The following is a 24,788-nucleotide window of genomic DNA, read 5'->3' as shown; positions in this document are numbered from 1 at the left end:
TATTTTTTATTTTTTTTTCTCGTTTTCCTTTTAATGCTAACATCTGACATCTGATTTCTATTATTTACAAATGTTTTAAAATATCTTAATTGGGACAATTTAAAATTGTCTTGGCCGATTTATATGTTTGAAGAGAAGATGAAAGGGAAACAAAAGTTAATAGGTTAAATAATATTTAGAAGAGTTATAATCAGTAAAAATCGAATGGATCAGTTGGTTAAGGTTGTTTGTGTGTATCCGAGAGGTCTCGGGTTCGAGTCTGGGCAAGGGCAATTATATTCTTTTTGGAACCTATTCTTGTGAGGTAGTAGTCTTTTATTGTTATTGTTATTACTTCATTATTATTATAATTATTATTATTATTATTATTATTATTATTATTATTATCATTATTATTATTATTATTGTTATCATTATTATTGATTATGGTTATTATTAAGATAAGTGTTATTAGTTCCTAAGAATTAAAGTATAATTATTATTATTATCATTTATCTAATTAATAGTATTATCATTATTATTATTACTAATATTATCATTAAGTATTATTATTATTATTATTATCACTATATTATTATTATTATTACTAGTATTAGTATTAGTATTATTATTATTATTATTAATATTATTATGATTATTATTGTAATATTATGATTATCGTCATTAAGATGATTATGAACATATTAACAACATTCATGTTACAAAATTAATAATAAAAGTGATACGATAAAAATTATGAAAAATGGTCATAATTATTTGAATATAGGTACAATTATGAATACAATTACAAATTTAAATTATAGAAACTGTAGTCATAAGTTTAGAAATTATAAGAAACTTAGGATAAATCTGATATGTATTATTAGCACTGATATTATTATCATTTACTAGAAGTATCATTTTAATTAAAATTATCAAAATTAGCATTTTTATTAAGATTACCATATACATTAAAATAGATACTATTACTACTAATATTATTACTATTATTATTATCATTACTATTATCATTCTTGTCAGTACTGGTATTATTACAAATAGATATTTTATATAATAATACATTACAATAATATTAATATCACGTATCATTATATGGTTATTATTAAAATGATAATTACTAAATTATATATATAAAATGTATCAGTTAATACACAAATATATATTGTTATCATATATAAAACCTTACATATATATGTATAATATAAATAATGATAAATATTAACTATATAAAATATATAAATTAAATATATTAAAATGATCCAAATAACATGAAATATAACAAGTATATTATTAATAATAATATATATAAACTTGCTCGATTACGATTATATGTTTTAATAAATATACAATTGATATAGGTTCGTGAATCCGAGGCCAACCCTGCATTATTCAATATAGTCATATGTATTTTTACTACAAAATACATTAGGTGAGTTTCATTAATCCCTTTTTAAATGCTTTTGCAATATATATATTTGGGACTGAGAATACATGCGCTGTTTTTATAACTGTTTTACGAAATAGACACAAGTAATTGAAACTACATTATACGGGTGAATGATCGAAACTGAGTATGCCCCTTTTTATTAAGTCTGGTAATATAAGAATTAGGGAACAGACACCCTAATTGACGCGAACTCTAAAGATAGATCTATCGGGCCCAACAAGCCCCATCCAAAGTACCGGATGCTTTAGTACTTCGAAATTTATATCATGTCCGAAGGAGGATCCCGGAATGATGGGGATATTCTTATATGCATATTGTGAATGTCGGTTACCAGATGTTCAATCCATATGAATGATATTTTTGTCTCTATGCATGTGACGTATGTTTATGAGAAATGGAAATATGAAATCTTGTGGTCTATTAAAATTATGAAATGATTATTTATGATAAACTAATGAACTCACCAACCTTTTGGTTGACAATTGAAAGCATGTTTATTCTCATGTATGAAAGAAATCTTCCGCTTTGCATTTGCTCATTTTAGAAACATTACTTGGACTCATTCATGGCATATTTCAAAAGACGTTGCATTCGAGTCGTCGAGTTCATCAAGATTATTATTAAGTCAATTATAGTTGGATATATTCTGAAATTGTATGCATGCCGTAAATTTTCGTTGTAAAGAAAGAATGTCTTTTAAAATTGAATGCAATGTTTGTAAAATGTGTCATATAGAGGTCAAATACCTCGCGATGTAATCAACTGTTGTGAATCGTTTATAATCGATATGGATTTCGTCCGGATGGATTAGGATGGGTCTTCACATTATGGACCCGTTTCCCCTCCATTATCACCAACTCACCCAAATTATATCCCTGCTAGTCCACCACACTCTCCTCATTTGAAAGAATCCCACACTAATGCTAACTATGATGGGGATGACGAGGAGGAAGAGTTTGTGGAAAAGATGATTGAAGAAGAAGTGGAAGAGGAACCTTCTAAGGAAGAAACCGAGGAAGAATCCAAGTCCAAGCCCTCTGTTGCCTTACCTCATTCTCTAAAAAGAAAAGAACCCGAAAGATCAAAAACCGAGAGTTCAAGTTCATCCAAGGAACCCCGTCTTACCACTGTACCCGTGCTTTGCACGAACTCTGTTGAACATTCTAAGGTAAAGAGTGATTTACAAGAAGTGAAGATAGAATTTGGTAAGATAAAGGAACTTCTTGATGGACAATTTAGTACGCTTGAAGATCAACAAGAGGAATTGTCAAAATACTCGTATGATGTGTACAACATCTTTAGAAAGACTGCTAGGAGACATGATAGAGAGATTGAGCTTCAAGATCAAAGGATTGAGGAACTAGAGAAGGAGGTGCAGTTTCTCAAGGATCTTCCGTGGGAACATTTTCAAGACCCAACCTCCATCACCTAAGAATTTGATCTTAGGATTTTTTTTTTCTATTTTCGTATTAGTTTTTGTTCATTGTAAAGGCTTTGCCTAAACCTACTATCTTTGTTTCGTTTCGTGTTTATTCTAGTTTCATTTCGTGTGTAATAAAAGATGTTAGTTATCTTTGTGATGGTTAATGAAATTTAAGTGTTTTAATACATCTCGTTATTTCTCCTATCTATTTTCCTAATACATGTTGTGTGAGATTTGTGCATTATTAAACAAACTTATAATTTACTAGCACCATAACTCTTCGACTAATACCGTTGTATGTATTGAAGATCAATGGCTCAATCAACTCAGGGTGCTAACGCTCTTCCAAATGTCACTTTGACTCCCGCACAATTTCAATAACTATTGGCTGCCGCGCAAGGCAATGGCAACAATGGCGCACCGCGAAACCTTTCTACCATTTGTTCTCATCAAAGTTTTATAAGCTACCCGCCCCCTACATACAAGAGCACTAAAAAACCCGGGCTCAGTAATATAGAAATGGTGAATGCTGATCTCATGAGCTACACCAACCGATTTCAAGAATTTGCTCTCATGACTACTCCCGAGTATTTAGGAATCCAATGCTACATCAATGGGTGACCTGAGGAAGTCTGGAGAGATGTTATCTTGATGAACCCAGGCACCACACAAGAAGCGGCTTGCATGGAAAGCTATTTCATCGACAAACATAAGGAGAAAGAAGGTGCAAAAAGGAAGAGAGAAGGAATGGGGCAAGAAAATTCTAAAAGCAAATTCAACAAGCTTTATAAGGGAAAATTCAATAAGTTGTATAAGAAAAAATTTCCTTATTGCAAAAAATGTGAGAGACATCATGAAGGATGGTGTAAGGCCAAGTGCACCAAGTGCAAGAAGGTGGGTCACGTAGCCTAGAATTGTAGAGTTGTTATTCCATCAACCAAGACTCCAGCCACAAAAACAAATGCAACCATTCCTACTTGCTATAACTGCGGAGGAGCAGGGCATTTCAAAAATCAATGTTCGGATAAGAAGAAGAATGAAGAGGCACAATGAAGAGTTTTTGGAAACCACTAGCGATATTTAAATTTCTCATTTTCTTAGTATTCTTTATGTTACCGTTTAGTACTTCTATAGTTTGGAAGATTTCGTTAAGTTTCTGTAATACTCTAGTTATTTTCTTTTAATGAATGATGTTATTTTCGTTTCTTTCATTTTTCATTGAATCATTCACCTCGAAGAAGAGGAATATTGACTAGATGACATAGTAGTAACCTTATGGGGTGATAAAAGTATGATTTAAAATAATATAATGACACTTGATCAACGTAAGTATATTATGATAAGTCATACAGAAATCCTAATGGATCATGATGGGAATAAGATTTGATCAACCTTAGGACCATTGTGTACCATTACATACTCCTTATCACTATATTGTCAACTTAAAATATTAACCTTAGATATTATATATTCTTCACTTGTCAATTATCCACGCCCGGTGCTGTACCTATTGCATAGGTATCATACCGATTAGCTTCATCCGAAATGAGGGAATCATCCAACCAACTCCAAGAACTTTTGAAGAAAGGTTCCATTCGTCTTAGCTTGCCTCTGTAAGGAGCACCCGTTCTATTTGTCAAGAAGAAAGATGGCACGTTGAGAATGTGTATTGATTACCGAGATCTCAATAAGCTAACCATCAAGAATCGTTATTCATTCCTGCTTATTGATGTAGTTTGACCAACTGCAAGGATCAAGTATCTATTCGAAGATTGATCTTAGGACGGGTTATCATCAATTGAGAGTCAAGGAAACTAATGTTTCTAAGACTACTTTCCTAATTCGTTATAGACACTATGAGTTATTGTCATGCCTTTTGATTTAACCAATGCTCCTGCTGTATTCATGGATCTTATGAACCATGTATGCAAACCTTTTCTTGATAAATTTGTAAACATTTTCATTGATGACATCTTAATCTTTTCTAAGAGCAAGAAAGAGCATGAGCAACATCTGCAATTGATTCTCGAGCTCTTAAAGAAGGAATAACATTATGCCAAGTTTTCCCAGTGTGAACTTTGGCTGCTAATCGTATAATTTCTTAGACATGTAGTTGATAGTGATGGAATACATGTCGATCCTATAAAAATCACCACTACTCAGAAATTTTTCAAGAACTAGTCTTGGATGAAGTACATACGAGTAGATGTTCTAATCACCCAGGCTCTTTTAGCCGACAATTCATACAACATCAGCTCTCACTCAAGTAGATCCCCACTATAATTAAGTGTAAACTTTGTTTTAAACAAAACGTTGACCAAATGGTAATTTTTAGTCAACACTTCCTGTTAAATAAAGTTCATACATTTCACATCTCGGGTGTGTTTGGATGAAACTAGCTGGAGCTAGAGCTTATAGTTGGAGCTGGAGCTTATGGGCTAGAGCCGGAGCTGGAGCTTATGGTAGCTGGAGCTTATTATTTTTTATAAGTGTTTGGTAAACTAGCTGGAGTTTATTTTTCAGTTCATAAGCTCTACTTTTTTTCATAAGTTACTAAAAGTAGCTTCTTTTTCTAGAGCTTATGATTTTCATAGGCTCTACTTTTTATGTCTACCAAACAAAGCTTATTACTTGAAGCTTATTAAAATCATAAGCTCAAGCTCCCATAAGCTCTCATAAGCTCCCATAAGCTCTTGCGCCAAACACACACCTCGAATCTTAAAAAGTGTCTTGTTGACAACATACTTGTTATTCCTTTGAATGATCTTCGCCATAATGATAAATTGCACTTCACCGAAGAATCTAAAGAAGTTATGGATCATAAGATTAAACGTATGAAACAAAGCTCTATTCCTATTGCTAAAATCCGTTGGAATTCACGAAGATGCCCCGAGTATACCTGGGAACGTGAAGACCAAATGAAACGGAAATATCTACATCTATTCTCAACTGTTGGTGCATCCGAGAAGTCTTACCGAAACTTCAGGACGAAGTTTAAATTAACGGGGAGGTACTATAACAACCCTCACTTTTCCCTTCTAAATTTACCAAGTTGCCCTTAGGGTTTCAATGTCATATTCTGTACCTCATCATTAAGGTTGTTATCAAGACATATTAAATGCTTATAAATAATGTTCGTAATTAAAAACCTGAAACCCTAAACCTAATAGTAATTAATAATCTAAACTCTAACCCTAAAGGTTTATTAATATTATAAGCCCTAACCCTAATAATAAATTAATAAAATAAACCTTAACCCTAGTATTATTTAAAACTCTAAAGCAAACCCTATGCATTAAAAGCTAAACCCTAATACCATTTAACATTAAACCCTAACCCTAAAATATAAACTATATGTATTAATATAATTGTGGCAATATTTATATATATAAACTAATTAGAACCAAATCAACAACTAATAAAAGTTAGGGTCTGATATTTAAATAAAATGTAACCCTAATATAAATAATAATAATAATAATAATAATAATAATAATAATATAATAATAATAATAATAACAACAATAATAATAATAACAATAATAATAATAATAATAATAATAATAATAATAATAATAATAATAATAATAATAATAATAATAATAATAATAATAATAATAATAATAATAATAATAATAATAAATATATACAAAATACATAATATATAGATAATGCTGTAAAAAAAAGAGTAATATGTATCAAATAAAATCGGTGTAGAGGTTATAGGAAGTAAACTTGTTATTTAAGCACTCTTTAATCCTAGTCTAATACAACTTAGTGCCTTGATCACCAAGTAGATTGAGTGCAATTAGGAAACAAATTGAAACTATAAAAGGCATCGTGATTTTCATGATATTCACCACAAAATAATCTGCAAAATAATTGACTAATAACCTGCATTCTCTCCAATCCTGTCGACTAATCTGCACTCATCCAGCCTGCTTTCAGTAAAAAAAAACCCTCTCAAAACCCCTCCTGTGTCGACTAAAACCCCCTACCAAAAACCCTGCTGCAGTCGCCAACCATCATCACCAAAGCCTGATCAATTCGTCCCTTTCCTGCTGCATTCGATCTCCTGTTTCCAGCTCCAGTTGCTGCGTGATTTTTTTGGGTTTTTCTGCTGCATTCGCCTTCAAAAAACAGCCCAAGAATCCCCATTGTTGCTGTGTTTTTTTTCTAGTTTGCTGCTGGTTCTGTCGTGATCAAACGGGTCAAGAAAAACTTTGGTTTTGGTCGTGGATTGCTGCTGCTACTACTGGTCTGTCTATTTTTTGCATCACCTTCTTCACTAAATCCTTGATCTTTAAACCCTAAGGTAGTCTAAACCCTAGTTAATCTTATTCTTAATTTAATTACTTATAAGTACTATGTTTATGCATTGTTAATGAACATGAAATAAGTATAATTATGGTGATTAAAAGATATTAAAGGATTATGAATAAGATTAAGATATTGATTATGTTTATGATTAAAAAGGTTAATTATAATGAGTAATGATAAAGATTATGATCAAGTATTATAATTAATTGTTAATAAGAAGATTATGAATTTATGTGTTAAAAGATGGTTATGAATAAGGATTTCAAGTGCATTAATAAGTTTGTAATTAAAAGAAATTAAGTTATGTATATGAAAACGATTAAAAGTGTTATGATTGTGAAGTATTAGTAAATTGGTAATTAATAAGTATAAGGTTATGATTATAGAGAAAGAATATGATTATTAGTAATAATAGTTCAAGATTAAGATTATGAATAAGATATTGAATTAGTTTATGATTATGATTATTATGATTAGGGTTAGAAGATTTGACTAATGATAGTTGTATGGTTATGATATAGATTATGAAAAAGAATTGTTGATGAATATTAAGATTAGGGTTGATGAATTAGGTTATGATTTCATGTGCATGAGTCAAGTTAATAAGTAATAATGAAGATGATACATGTGCATGCATGCATGCATACGTACCTATGTGCATGTATACATTGTAGGTATATGTGTGTGTGTATATGTAAATATATACATACGTGTATATGTATGTGTATATATGTATGTATATGTACGTGTGTATGTATGTATGAATGTGTATTGTGTAAGTTATATAGGTTAGTAAACATAATAATGAAAAGTAATAAGTGTATATATATATATATATATATATATATATATATATATATATATATATATATATATATATATATATATATATATATATATGTATCATCTTACACTTATGTATATGTAACACCTACACCTAATATATATATATATATATATATATATATATATATATATATATATATATCATATAGTAATGAACACATACATGTATAATAATGAATAAAGAATATATATGTATATATCACATAGGTGTATATTATATATGTAACATATAAAGATAAGTATACATAATAGTTAATTAAAGACTAATAATACTATTATTAGTATAACCTATACACTTATCTATATAGTAACACTTAAGTACACTAAGTATATTATCACTTATATAAATATAACTTTCTCGAAAATGGTCACTGTTAATATAGTTTGCTATATTAATAAATAAACTTTATGTCTATAAGACATTAACTAATCGAACATAATATCTCTAGGTTGAGATCTTCGTGTTCAACACTCCGATCATATAACTTGCTAGGAACATCTATCTGCTATTAAGGTGAACTTCATAGCCCCTCTTTTTACTATTTCTTAACTGTTTTATAACTTTGGGGTGAGACACATGCTTGCTTTTCAACTGTTTTATGATTAGACACAAGTACTCAAACTTTAATTTGATTAGTTCAAATTGTGCTAACATGCTTCGATTCATGCTAAATCCCTGCCATGATATCGTTAATTGCTACGTATAAAGGCAAGCTTAGTTATTGTGAATATCGCTATTGAGAGTGTCGTCTCTATCCGGATGACCGTTGGTCAATGGATACATAATAATGATTCATGACACGAACGTGATGTGTTTAGGGTAACTTATGGTTAGTTTCGATATCATATACACCAGCACTACTACCGAACTGATTAAACTTTATAATTAAAATCTTGTGGTCTAAAAACTTGGTTATTATTGATAAACCTATGTTGTTCACTCAACCATTTTTGGTTGACACTTTAAGCATGTTTTGTCTCAGGTGAAGATTGCTAATGATTATTTGCTATTTGGACTTTGCTGCTTTTGGAGTCCGTATTTATACATTCATATTATTGCATTAGAACACCTATTGTAATGACTTAATACTTTTCGCTGCTTTAATACATTGGTTATCAATTAAAATTTCTCATATAGAGTCGTTCTCGTTTATACATACTTGTGTTGTGATATTGTGAAGTCATATTTCCCCGACCCTATTTGGGGGTATGACACCCACACCAATTAATGCGACATTCGGGAGACTTGACTCCCTAAAAATAGATGGAGTTGATTCATCTAGAAGTGTTAAAGCATGAAGCTTTAAACACATAGTTTTTGGAACCCGCATGAAAGACTTTACTTCCATGCTCAAGCTTTGATTTTTCATTTGATTTCGTAATTTAAAGCACAAAATCTTTTGAAAGTGGGGGACTTTATCCCCACTTAAGAATTGTAAGTATGAAAGGAAGACTTTACTTCCTTAAAGTTGAAACAATTCACAAGTTTTAACCATTTTGGTGTTTATGATATAAGTTAATGTAATGGTTAAAAAAACTTGTTCCAAAAAATTGATCAACATTGTAAGTTTTATCTTTGTAGTGTATGTAACAAGTTTTAATCGAAAAGTTCAAAATGACCCGGTATTTTAACTCTCCCCCCTACATTTAGTTTGATGCAATACCCTCATTGCATTGAAACGATGAAATAAGTAAAAATGAGGGGCATTTTGAAATAGAATAGAAGAGAGAAGAGAAATAAAAACTGGAGTAGATCAAGTGATCTTTGTTGTCATCAATCGCATAATACTTAGTCACCAAAGAATGCAAGTCAATGAGCTTGACGCCTGGACTCAATGCCAGGCTTGGATCAATCAACAAAAAGTGTATCCTGCCACTAAGATCGAAAAACAAGCAAAAGATACCGCAAACAAATTCGCAAGCAATCATAAAGTTATTACAATCATAGTGTGATATTGTGCGAGAGTAGTAATACAAGTGTACTACCTCACACTAAATCAATGATCCTTAGTTTCACACACAAATATCAAAGTAATAAAAGTTATAAGCCAAATCATAGAATTGTTTCATAAATCACGGTGGATATTTGTTTCCACTTAACCTTAACGTGCCGAGGTTCCTTCACCTTCACAACGTGTGATCGAGTTGCGTGAAGCTCCCCTTAAGATATGCCCTTATTTGTACTCCTTGACACCGAACTGGGTCATTGGAAGCTTCTCAAACCCATCTAAGTCAACCTTTAAGAACTTGGCAAGGCGAGTTACATAGTGACCACCAACACTTGGGAGCTTTGATTTATCTCTAATTTCTTCGAAGAGGTAGCTTACAATGAGGTTGGGAACATGAACATGCTTTCTCTTGTGGACTCTATGAACTAACCAAATATCGAGCAATGTCATATTATCCTTATCCTCTACGCGGTGGAAAATCGTATTTACGAAGAACCCTTGAATACATCTAAGCTTAGGACTAGAAAGTGCGTGAGGCACTTGGTTGGATGGTGTGAACTTGGTATTACTAATATTATGCCAAACCCTCTTTGGATCGAACTCATTCGGATTGAACATTTCACATTTGGACAAGTTCATGAATGTGACATTGGGTGAGGTATCCTTGTAGAAATCTAGACTCGCCATGAATTGTGCCATACTTAATCGCCATTCCTCCCTTCCTAACCTAAATGCGAGATAATCTTCTAGCCATGGAGAACGGACTTTGAAGTTAACTCTTAAGGTTGTTAGAAATTCCAGAGTTAGCAAGGAGTAGACATCCCTACGGATATCAAGAAAGGGTCCCCATGGGTGCATGCTTTGACTAAAGTACTCAACTTTGAACGCGTCCCGGATCTCACTAATCATTCTATCTATCTCTAATGGAGCCCAATCAATGTACTTGGCCGGGCACACCTGCATTTGAATTCTATTAAGCATTCAAGATCTTAGAGTCTCATCATGAACAACCTCTTGTAACCATTCATCAATACCGGATGCTTGCTCCTTTCCTTTGCCTTTATAAATCACCTAAAACACAAATGCAAACACCAAACAAAAACATCCACAACTTCATAACATTACATTAGCAAATATCCAACTTCTCGCACTTAACAACAATGGGGCATACGCCCCCTACATTTAATCCATTAACACAAGCTTCACAATTTTCATTTTAGGCTATAATGATCAATATGCAACGATGGTACAATGGTCAACTCAGATCAAACTAGATAAGTGCAAATCTAGAAAACCTAAATAACCTTGCAAGCATACCGAAAGAAAATATAAAAACCACTAGCCAGAGTTTTTCATGCTTCAAATCACAATTTCAATGTCAAAAAGTCAACACCGGTCAAACCCTAAAGTCAATAACCCTAATTTCAATTCCATAACGAAAGATCCACTAAATTCTAGGGTACATGGCAATAGTACATTGGTTAACTAACAAATAACCTTAGAAAACATTTAATTTCATCTCAAACATCAAAACTTAAAAAGTCCCAATTTTTGAAAACCCTAGAATCACAACATTGAAATTGTACAATTAAACATGTCAAACATGTAAATTAACAACATTGCAACCTAGAATCGATAATTATAGCATCATCATCAACTTAGATCTAGCATAATTGACAAGCATGGCACACATGGTAAAAAGCATGAATATTTCACAAATAAGTGCAATTAAGTGAAATAAGTGAAAGATCATACTTGAAACATGTTTGATGTTGATAAATTAGAAAGATCCTTGAAGAAAATAGATGACTTGAACTTAAGAAATCAGGTTTTCAAGTGTGTAAGTCGGAAGTAATAGAGATATATAAGTGTGAAAGAGTAATTTAAATAAACCCCCAAAACACATTCAAAACAGGGCCTGGAACGTCGTTCCATATGCTGGAACGTCGTTCCAGTTACCAGGAAACTAGAACGTAGTTCCTTTAAAGACAGGAATGTCATTCTTAATTAAGATCGTCATTCCTGAAATGGGCTAGAAACTGCTTCTGTTTAAGTGTTAGATTAGGAACGTCGTTCCAAAAGTAGGAACGTCGTTCCCGAACCTGAAACGCAGTTTTTCAACATTTTAACTTAAACAAACACATTTCTACCCAAATCACAAACTGTTTTTGGTCTTTTCAGATTTTCCAAATGCATGATATGCAGCTACATGCTAATGCAATCTAACAAAAATACAAAAGCAAACAATTCTACATGAAATGCAAACTATCATGAACAAATATAAACAAGTGTGATCGTTTTTGGTCTAGGGTCTATCACATGACCCATTTAAGCTTAAGGGTATCACTTTGGGTAGAGCATGATGTCATCAAGCTCACAAACATTGATGTCATCAAAGTAAAGCCTTAATCGGTGACCATTCACCTTGAAAGTATCCTTATCTCTGTAGTGACCCGAACTTTTCCATGTTTATATATATTAAATGAAATTGTTATTTACATGATTAAGTGTTTCTAACATGTTAAGCAACCAAAATTGTTAAGACTTGATTAATTGAAATAGGTTTCATATAGACAATTGACCACCCAAGTTGACCGGTGATTCACGAACATTAAAACTTGTAAAAACTATATGATATCATATATATGATTATATATATAGTTAACATGATATTATGATAAGTAAGTATCTCATTAGGTATTGTAACAATGAGTTATATACATAAAAATGAGACTATTGAATTAAGAAACACGAAAATGATATATATAACGATTATCGTTATAACAACGTCTTACTAAGTACATATGAATCATATTAAGATATTGATACACTTGGTTAATTATGTTAAATGATAAGTAAATATATCATTAAGTGTATTAACAATGAACTACTTATATACAAATAAGACTATTAACTTAATGATTTCGAAACGAGACATATATGTAACGATTATCATTGTAACGACATTTAACTGTATATATATCATACTAAGATATATTATATATCATAATATCATGATAATGAAACAATTTAACATCTATTTAGATATAATAAACAATGGGTTAACAACATTTAACAAGACCGTGAACCTAAAGGTTTCAAAACAACATATACATGTAACGACTAACGATGACTTAACTACTCAGTTAAAATGTATTTACATGTAGTTTTTTAATATGTATTTATACACTTTTGAAAAACTTCAAGACACTTATCAAAATACTTCTACTTAACAAAAATGCTTACAATTACATCCTCGTTCAGTTTCATCAACAATTCTACTCGTATGCACCCGTATTCGTACTCGTACAATACACAGCTTTTAGATGTATGTACTATTGGTATATACACTCCAATGATTAGCTATTAGCAGCCCATATGAGTCACCTAACACATGTGAAAACCATCATTTGGCAACTAGCATGAAATATCTCATAAAATTACAAAAATCTTAGTAATCATTCAAGACTTATTTACATGTAAACAAAATTACACATCCTTTATATCTAATCCATATACGAACGACCAAAAATACCTACAAAGACTTTCATTCTTCAATTTTCTTCATCTAATTGATCTCTCTCAAGTTCTATCTTCAAGTTCTAAGTGTTCTTCATAAATTCTATAAGTTCTAGTTTCATAAAATCAAGAATACTTCCAAGTTTGCTAGCTTACTTCCAATCTTGTAAAGTGATCATCCAACCTCAAGAAATCTTTCTTATTTACAGTAAGATATCTTTCTAAAACAAGGTAATACTCATATTCAAACTTTGATTCAATTTCTATAACTATAAAAATCTTATTTCGAGTGGAAATCTTACTTGAACTTGTTTTCGTGTAATGATTCTGCTTCAAGAACTTTCAATCCATCCAAGGATCCTTTGAAGCTAGATCTATTTTTCTCATTTCCACTAGGTTTATCCACAAAACCTGAGGTAGTAATGATGTTCATAACATCATTCGATTCATATATATAAAACTAACTTATTCGAAGGTTTAAACTTGAAATCACTAGAACATAGTTTAGTTAATTCTAAACTTGTTCGCAAATAAGTTAATCATTCTAACTTGACTTTTAAAATCAACTAAACACATGTTCTATATCTATATGATATGCTAACTTAATAATTTAAAACCTGAAAACACGAAAAACACCGTAAAACCGGACATACGCCGTCGTAGTAACACCGCGGGCTGTTTTGGGTTTGATAATTAAAAACTATGATAAACTTTGATTTAAAAGTTAAAAATGATTTTTATTATGAACATGAAACTATATCCAAAAATCATGGTTAAACTCAAAGTGGAATTATGTTTTTCAAAATGGTCATCAAGACGTCGTTCTTTCGACTGAAATGACTACCTCTTACAAAAGCGACTTGTAACTTATATTTTCGACTATAAACCTATAATTTTTCTGTTTAGATTCATAAAATAGGGTTCAATATAAAACCATAGCAATTTGATTCACTCAAAACGGATTTAAAACGAAAAAGTTATGGGTAAAACAAGATTGGATATTTTTTGATTGTTGTAGCTACGGGAAATATTGTAACAAATCTATATTAATCATATCCTAGCTAACTCATATGGTATTATACATGTATTCTAATATATTATGTAATCTTGGGATACCATAGACACGTATACAAATGTTTTGACATATCATATCGACCCATGTATATATATTATTTGGAACAACCATAGACACTCTATATGCAGTAATGTTGGAGTTAGCTATACAGGGTTGAGGTTGATTCTAAAAATATATATACTTTGAGTTGTGATCTAGCCTGAGATGTGTATACAATGGGTCGTGGATTGATTCAAGATAATATATATCAATTTATTTCTGTACATCTAACTTCGGACAACTAGTTGTAGGTTACTAACGAGGACAGCTGACTTAATAAACTTAAAACATCAAAATGTATTAAAAATGTTGTAAATATATTTTGAACATACTTTGATATATATATGTATATATTTGTTATAGGTTCGTGAATCGACCAGTGGCCAAGTCTTACTCCCGACGAAGTAAAAATCTGTGAAAGTGAGTTATAGTCCCACTTTTAAAATCTAATATTTAGGGATGAGAATACATGCAGTTTTATAAATGTTTTACGAAATAGACACAAGTAAATGAAACTACATTATATGGGTGAATGATCGAATCCGAATATGCCCCTTTTGCTTGGTAACCTAAGAATTAGTAAACCGATCTACTAATTGACGCGAATCCTAAAGATAGATCTATTGGGCCTAACGAACCCCATCCAAAGTACCGGATTCTTTAGTACTTCGATGTTGTTTTTCTCATGTCCGAAGGATTTCCCGGAATGATAGGGGATATTCTTAGATGCATCTTGTTAATGTTGGTTACCAGGTGTTCATCATATGAATGATTTTTTATCTCTATGTATGGGATGTATATTAAAATATGAAATCTTGTGGTCTATTATTATGATTTGATAATATATAGGTTAAACCTATAACTCACCAACATTTTTGTTGACGTTTTAAGCATGTTTATTCTCAGGTGATTATTAAGAGCTTCTGCTGTTGCATACTAAAATAAGGAAAAGATTTGGAGTCAATGCTTGTATGATATTATGTAAAAACTGCATTCAAGAAACTTATTTTTGATGTAATATATTCTTATTGTAAACCATTTTGTAATGGTCGTATGTAAACGGTATATTTTAGATTATCATTATTTGATAATCTACGTAATACTTTTTAAACCTTTATAGTTAAAATAAAGGTTATGGTTGTTTTAAAAATGAATGCAGCCTTTGAAAAACGTCTCATATAGAGGTCAAAACCTCGCGACGAAATCAATTAATATGGAACGTTTATAATCAATATGAACGGGACATTTCAGTTGGTATCCAAGCATTGGTCTTAGAGAACCAGAAATTTGTATTAGTGTGTCTTATCGAGTTTGTTAGGATACATTAGTGAGTCTGGACTTCGACTGTGTTTTCTTTAAAAACCATTGCTTAACACTTTTGTTGGAAACTATATATTATTAACATGTAAATATTATGTGATATATTAACCTCTTAATGTGTTTGATATTGTGTGATAGATGTCTACCACTAGTACAAATCCCATCGACTCACCTAATAATAATGAAGAGTCGAATATACTTTGGGAAGATTCACAAATTCCCGAAGAGGAACCGGAAGAGGAGGAACCGGAAAAAGAGGAACCGGAAGAGGAGGAACCGGAAGAGGAGGAACCGAAAGAAGAAGAGGTTTCGGAGGAAGAAATATTGATACCTACTGTAAATCGATTAAATAAAAGAAAATCCTCAACCAACAGACCAAAGTCAATAATGGTCAATGGTATTTCCGCCGAGGAAGCAAAATATTGGGAAGATTACTAATTTTCCAATGAATCGGATCCCGATGAGGATTCTGATGATGTTATAGAAATTACCTAGACCCAATTTAATATAGCAAAAGAAAATAATAAGGGAAAAGTTATAAAAATAGAGAAACATGATTCCAACCCCGATGAACTTTGTATGTATCGGCAACGTCCATATTTCCTAAATTGTAACAATAACCCGGGAACCTCTAAACCACCAGGTTTTTCTAAACCATTGTGGAAAACAATGGATCATATTAGAGGAGCACCAAATATCCCTAGAAAATTAGGAAAACGAACCAAGTCCGAAGAAGAAGAAACCAGTGATTCAGATTAGAGGGTTGTAATCATGTTGTGTATTATATGTATTGTAGTGTGCTTGTACTTTTATGTTCTATGTAAAAATTGCTTGTATTGTTTGTTAATTATCTTTTACGAATCTAATCCTTGTCTATTTTACAGTATAAAAGCACAAAATGGATGTTAAGGGTAGACAACCGAATATTTTAGAAGACCTACCAGAGGATATGATTGATGAAATCTTGTCTAGAGTCGGTCAGGAATCATCAGCACAATTAGTTATGGCGAAATTAACTTATCAAACGTTTGAAAGACATTCAAGGCATGCCTTAGTATATAAAAGGCTTTTCTTTGAAAGATGGGGTATATCACATTGGGGAGAATTTAAGTTACGCCAAGTTTTCTTTAAGGCATTTAGTGCGGGAAACCCAGATGCAATTTTACGCTACGGGTTACGAACCTATTTTGACTCAACATATCCCAACATAGAGCTTCTAACCTGCAACATAAAGAAGCATGTTATGCTTACGGGTTAATAATGTTCGCTCCTCATCAAATTGAGAAAAAGAACATCGGATTGCAACTTTTAAATAAAACCTTCCTACAAGTGACAGATTCAGTAGTTGGGGTGAGAAACAAGGTTTTTAGATTTTTACGGGGCTGTTGGACATTACGAAACCCTCGTCCTTTTGACGACATTACAACATGCTGCCTAGCCAATGGTCATAACGGTTATTTTCCACAAGACCAAGGATGGGAAGTCATCTTAGTAAAACCAGAATGCATGACTTGTTTCTGAACTTATGAATTACGTGTCTTTATTTCCTTTGCTGAACAACTTGCGTATTAACTAGATTTATCTTCAAAACTGTCCTGTATCAAAGTGTACTATATTTCATGTTATATGTAATATAGGGATGTTGTAAGTTTGAAGAATATTTGTATGTGATATATTATTATAATCAGTTTTTCATTTGGAATCGTAGTAATTGAATTGTATAGTAGCTAGTAAGTATGAACTTAACGGGTAGGTACTACCCGAATTAAAACTATAAAATGCTAATATGAAGAAAAAGCTTTTATAAATAAGTTCATATAATGCTACGAAATACTATTGACTACTCTTAAATTCTATATGATTAACTCAATTCTTTTGGCTATTTTTGAAGGAAATGGCACCGGTAACTCGTCAGAACTTGAACATGAGTGAGGAAGACTTCCGTGTTTTCCTTGCTGCGAACATAGCTGCAGTGCAGGCTGCGAAGCAAAATAATAATAACTCTGGATCTAGCAGTGGAACTAATTCCGCAAGAAATCGTGTAGGATGCTCCTACAAAGAATTCACTGCCTATTAACCTTTGGAATTTGATGGAACCGAAGGACCAATTGGATTGAAACAGTGGACCGAGATGGTCGAATCGGTGTTTGCCATAAGTAAGTGTACCGAAGAGGACAAAGTTAAGTACGCTACGCATACCTTCACAGGTACGACGTTAACATTGTGGAATACCTATCTTTAGCAGGTAGGACAAGATGCTGCTTACGCACTACCATGGTCAGCATTCAAGCAATTAATGAATGAGCAGTATCGTCCCAGAAATGAGGTAAATAAGCTCAAGGTAGAGCTCAGAGGATTACGAATGCAAGGTTTCGATATCACCACGTACAAAGGACGATTCACAGAATTGTGCCTATTGTGTCCCAGAACGTTCGAAGACGAAGAAGAGAAGATCGACGCATTTGTAAAAGGGTTACCGGAAAGAATTCAAGAAGATGTGAGTTCACACGAGCCCGCCTCCATACAAAAGGCAAGTCGAATGGCTCACAAATTAGTGAACCAGATCGAAGGAAGGATTAAGGAGCAGGTGATTGAAGAGGCTAACATGAAACAAGTCAAGAGAAAGTGGGAGGAAAACAGTGACAAGAGTCACCAGTACAACAACAACAACAATTACAACCACAATCGCAACAACTATCCCAACAATCGCAACATAAATTGCAATAAAAACAATCGCAATCCCAACAACAACAACTACAACAAACGTCCCAACAACAATAACAACCGCAACAACAACAATAATCAGAAACAGCAATGTCAAAGGTGTGAAGAGAATCACCCGGGGTTTTGCACGACATTTTGCAACATGTGTAAAAGAAATGGTCATAGCGCGACAAAGTGTGAGGTCTACGGACCAAAGTTTAACAGAACTAAAGGAACAAATAGTGCTGGAACAAGTAATGCTGGAACGAATAGTGTCAGAGCAAGTAATACCAACGCTGTTTGTTATAAATGTGGAAAACCAGGCCACATTATTAGAAATTGCCCGAATTAGGGGAATACTAATGGGCAGGGCCGTGGTAGAGTTTTCAATATTAATGCGGCAGAAGCACAGGAAGACCCGGAGCTTGTTACGGGTATGTTTCTTATTGACGATAAATCTGCTTATGTTTTATTTGATTCGGGTGCGGATAGAAGCTATATGAGTAGAGAATTTTGTACTAAATTAAGTTGCCCATTCACGCCTTTGGATAATAAATTTTTACTCGAATTAGCAAATGGTAAATTAATTTCAACAGATAATATATGTCAGGATAGAGAAATTAAACTGGGTGATGAAACGTTTAAGATTGATTTAATACCAGTCGAGTTAGGGAGTTTTGATGTAATAATTGGCATGGACTAGTTGAAGAAGGTAAGAGCAGAGGTCGTTTGTTACAAAAATGCGATTCACATTATGCGTGAAAAAGGAAAACCTTTAATGGTGTACGGAGAAAAGAACAACGCGAAGTTAAATCTTATTAGTAGTTTGAAGGCGCAAAAACTAATAAGAAAAGATTGTTACGTCATTCTAGCACACATCAAGGAAGTTAAACCTGAAGAAAAGAATATCAGTGATGTTCTCGTCGCAAAAGAATTTTCCAATGTATTTCCGAAAGAATTACTGGGATTACCCCCACATCGATCCGTTGAATTTCAAATAGACCTTGTACTAGGAGTTGTACCGATAGCTCGTGCTCCATACAGACTCGCACCTAGAGAAATGAAAGAATTACAAAGTCAGTTATAGGAACTTTTAGAGCGTGGTTTCATTCGACCAAGCACATCACCATGGGGAGCTCCTATTTTGTTTGTCAAGAAGAAAGATGGTACATTCAGGTTGTGTATCGACTACCGAGAGTTGAACAAACTTACCATCAAAAACCGTTACCCATTACCGAGAATCAACGACTTATTTGATCAACTACAAGGCTCGTCGGTTTATTTGAAGATCGATTTACGTTCTGGATATCACCAAATACGGGTGAAAGAGGATGACATGCCGAAGACTGCTTTTAGGACGCGTTACGGTCATTACGAGTTTATGGTTATGCCATTTGGATTGACTAACGCACCAGCTGTGTTCATGGACCTCATGAACCGAGTGTGTGGGCCATATCTTGACAAGTTTGTCATAGTTTTCATCGATGACATACTTATTTACTCAAAGAATGACCAAGAGCACGAAGAACATTTGAGAAAAGTGCTAGAGTTGTTAAGGAAAGAAAAATTGTACGCTAAGTTTTCAAAGTGTGCATTTTGGTTGGAAGAAGTTCAATTCCTCGGTCACATAGTGAACAAAGAAGGTATTCAGGTGGATCCAGCAAAGATTGAAACAGTTGAAAAGTGGGAAACCCCAAAAACTCCGAAACACATACGCCAATTTTTAGGGCTAGCTGGTTATTACAGGAGATTCATCCAAGATTTGAATGGAAGGATGAACAAAAAAAGCGTTTCAATTGTTGAAGAAAAAGTTAACTACGGCACCTATATTGTCATTACCTGAAGGGAATGATGATTTTGTGATATATTGTGACACCTCAAAGCAAGGTCTCGGTTATGTATTAATGCAACGAATGAAAGTAATTGCTTATGCATCTAGACAATTGAAGATTCACGAGCAGAATTATACGACGCATAATTTGGAATTAGGCGCGGTTGTTTTTGCATTAAAGACTTGGAGGCACTACTTATATGGGGTCAAAAGTATTATATATACCGACCACAAAAGTCTTCAAAGCATATTTAATCAGAAACAACTGAACACGAGGCAGCGCAGATGGATTGAATTGTTGAATGATTACGACTTTGAGATTCGTTATCACCCGGGGAAGGCAAATGTGGTAGCCGACGCCTTGAGCAGAATGGATAGAGAACCCATTCGAGTAAAAGCTATGAATATAATGATTCACACTAACCTTACTACTCAAATAAAGGAGGCGCAACAAGGAGTTTTAAAAGAGGGAAATTTAAAGGATGAAATTCCCAAAGGATCGAAGAAGCATCTTAATATTCGGGAAGACGGAACCCGGTATAGGGCTGAAAGGATTTGGGTACCAAAATTTGGAGATATGAGAGAAATGGTACTTAGAGAAGCTCATAAAACCAGATACTATATCCTGGAACGGGGAAGATGTACAAGGATCTCAAGAAACATTATTGGTGGCCGGGTATGAAAGCCGATGTTGCTAAATATGTAGGAGAATATTTGACGTGTTCTAAGGTCAAAGCTGAGCATCAGAAACCATCAGGTCTACTTCAACAACCCGAAATCCAGGAATGGAAATGGGAAAACATTACCATGGATTTCATCACTAAATTGCCAAGGATTGCAAGTGGTTTTGATACTATTTGGGTAATAGTTGATCGTCTCACCAAATCAGCACACTTCCTGCCAATAAGAGAAGATGACAAGATGGAGAAGTTAGCACGACTGTATTTGAAGGAAGTCGTCTCTAGACATGGAATACCAATCTCTATTATCTCTGATAGGGATGATAGATTTATTTTAAGATTCTGGCAGACATTACAGCAAGCATTAGGAACTCGTCTAGACATGAGTACTGCCTATCATCTGCAAACTGATGGGCAGAGTGAAAGGATGATTTGAAGACATCCTACGAGCATGTGTTATTGATTTCAGAAATAGTTTGGATCGACATCTACTGTTAGCAGAATTTTCCTACAACAATAGCTACCATTCAAGCATTGAGATGGCGCCATTTGAAGTACTTTATGGTAGAAAGTACAGGTCTCCAATTTTTTGGAGTGAAGTGGGGGATAGACAGATTACGGGTCCGGAGATAATACAAGAAACTACCGAGAAGATCATCCAAATTCAACAACGGTTGAAAACCGCCCAAAGTCGACAAAAGAGCTACGCTGACATTAAAAGAAAAGATATAGAATTTGAAATTGGGGAGATGGTCATGCTTAAGGTTGCACCTTGGAAAGGCGTTGTTCGATTTGGTAAACAAGGGAAATTAAATCCAAGGTATATAGGACCATTCAAGATTATTAATCATGTCGGACCAGTAGCTTACCGACTTGAATTACCACAACAACTCACGACTGTACATCTCACTATTCCATTAGACAAATTCCAAATCAACGAAAAACTTCAATTCGTCGAAGAACCCGTCGAAATAATGGATCGTGAGGTTAAAAGACTTAAGCAAAATAAGATACCAATTGTTAAAGTTCGATGGAATGCTCATAGAGGACTCGAGTTCACCTGGGAATGAGAAGATTAGATGAAGAAGAAATACCCGCACTTATTTCTAGAAGATACGTCAACACCTCCAACTGCTTAAAATTTCGGGACGAAATTTATTTAACGGGTAGGTACTGTAGTGACCCGAACTTTTCCATGTTTATATATACGAAATGAAATTGTTATTTACATGATTAAGTGTTTCCAACATGTTAAGCAATCAAACTTGTTAAGACTTGATTAATTGAAATAGGTTTCATATAGACAATTGACCACCCAAGTTGACCGGTGATTCACGAACGTTAAAACTTGTAAAAACTATATGATTTCATATATATGATTATATATATAGTTAACATGATATTATGATAAGTAAGTATCTCATTAGGTATTGTAACAATGAGTTATATACATAAAAATGAGACTATTGAATTAAGAAACACGAAAACGATATATATAACGATTATCGTTATAACAACGTCTTACTAAGTACATATGAATCATATTAAGATATTGATACACTTGGTTAATTATGTTAAATGATAATTAAATATATCATTAAGTGTATTAACAATGAACTACTTATATAAAAATAAGACTACTAACTTAATGATTTCGAAACGAGACATATATGTAACGATTATCGTTGTAACGACATTTAACTGTATATATATCATACTAAGATATATTATATACCATAATATCATGATAATGAAACAATTTAACATCTCTTTAGATATAATAAACAATGGGTTAACAACATTTAACAAGACTGTTAACCTAATGGTTTCAAAACAACATATACATGTAACGACTAACGATGACTTAACGACTCAGTTAAAATGTATTTACATGTAGTGTTTTAATATGTATTTATACACTTTTGAAAAACTTCAAGACACTTATCAAATACTTCTACTTAACAAAAATGCTTACAATTACATCCTCGTTCAGTTTCATCAACAATTCTACTCGTATGCACCCGTATTCGTACTCGTACAATACACAGCTTTTAGATGTATGTGCTATTGGTATATACACTCCAATGATCAGCTCTTATGTGATGCCCCGTACAAAATCATCATGTACGAATCATCAACAACAGGATCATTACAAGGTTAAGTACTATATGCGTTTTCAAAAAGAGTTTGCATTCAATAATAAAGTGACGTCATAACTGACATCAAATGTTTTACAAACCAAAAGCATGCTTCACTAAGTAGAAACAGATAATAAGTGTATGTGACCACAACGGTCGTTACAAGCCATAGTTCAAAAGTACGAATGTTTGAATGCAAAATAAAGTAGTTCATGCGATAGCAACTCTAAGCAGTGGGTGTCTACAGCACGACTAGTACACAGCGGAAGCTAACCTCAAGCACCTGAGAAAAACATGCTTAAAAACGTCAACACAAAGGTTGGTGAGCTATAGTTTAAGTATAACAGTAAGTAAGGTAGGCCACGAGATTTCAGTGCTACGAAGAGCGTTTCAAAACAGTATGATAAAGTATACGTTAACCGTGGGCACTTGGTAACTAACTTAACGTTTATACCCCCTGAAAGTACACTTGGCAAGTGCGTATGTCTACGAAGTATTTAAACACTCGTTAAATGCTAGCGCGACTAGCCCGAGTGGGGATGTCAAACCCTATAGATCCATATTTAAGATTCGCGTTCACGGTTCAAAAACCAATGATTAAACGTTACCTAGCTAAAGGGAATATTTATGCCGTTGTATAACCCACACATATATAAGTTTAAGTACTCGTGCCTAGTATGTAAAACATAAAATCCGCATGTATTCTCAGTTCCCAAAATAAGTTAAAGTAAAAAGGGAATGCTATAACTTACAATGATAATGTAGTCGAAAAGTCGGTTCAGAAAAGGTGTGCAAGTAATCGGTCCGAAGGTCCTCAATGAAGCGCCCCATCCTAATCCATCCGGACGAAGTCCATATCGATTATAAACGATTCACAACATTTGATTACATCGCGAGGTACTTGACCTCTATATGATACATTTTACAAACATTGCATTCGCTTTTTGAAAAGACAATCTTTCATTACATCGAAAGTTGACAACATGCATAACATTTCGTAATATATCTTACTATAATTATCTTAATAATAATCTTGATGAACTCGACGACTCGAATGCAACGTCTTTTGAAATATGTCATGAACGACTCCAAGTAATATCTTTAAAATGAGCAAATGCACAACGGAAGATTTCTTTCATACCTGAGAATAAACATGCTTTAAAGTGTCAACCAAAAGGTTGTTGAGTTCATTAGTTTAACATAAATAATCATTTCATAATTTTTAATAGACCACAAGATTTCATATTTCCATTTCTCATAAACATACGTCCCATGCATAGAGACAAAAATATCATTCATATGGATTGAACACCTGGTAACTGACATTCACAATATGTATATAAGAATATCCCCATCATTCCGGGATCCTCCTTCGGACATGATATAAATTTCGAAGTACTAAAGCATCCGGTACTTTGGATGGGGCTTGTTGGGCCCGATAGATCTATCTTTAGAGTTCGTGTCAATTAGGGTTTCTGTTCCCTAATTCTTAGATTAC

The sequence above is a fragment of the Rutidosis leptorrhynchoides genome, chromosome 10 (assembly GCF_046630445.1).
Source record: "Rutidosis leptorrhynchoides isolate AG116_Rl617_1_P2 chromosome 10, CSIRO_AGI_Rlap_v1, whole genome shotgun sequence".
NCBI lineage: Eukaryota > Viridiplantae > Streptophyta > Magnoliopsida > Asterales > Asteraceae > Rutidosis > Rutidosis leptorrhynchoides.
Note: the sequence above shows the minus strand (reverse complement) of the source record.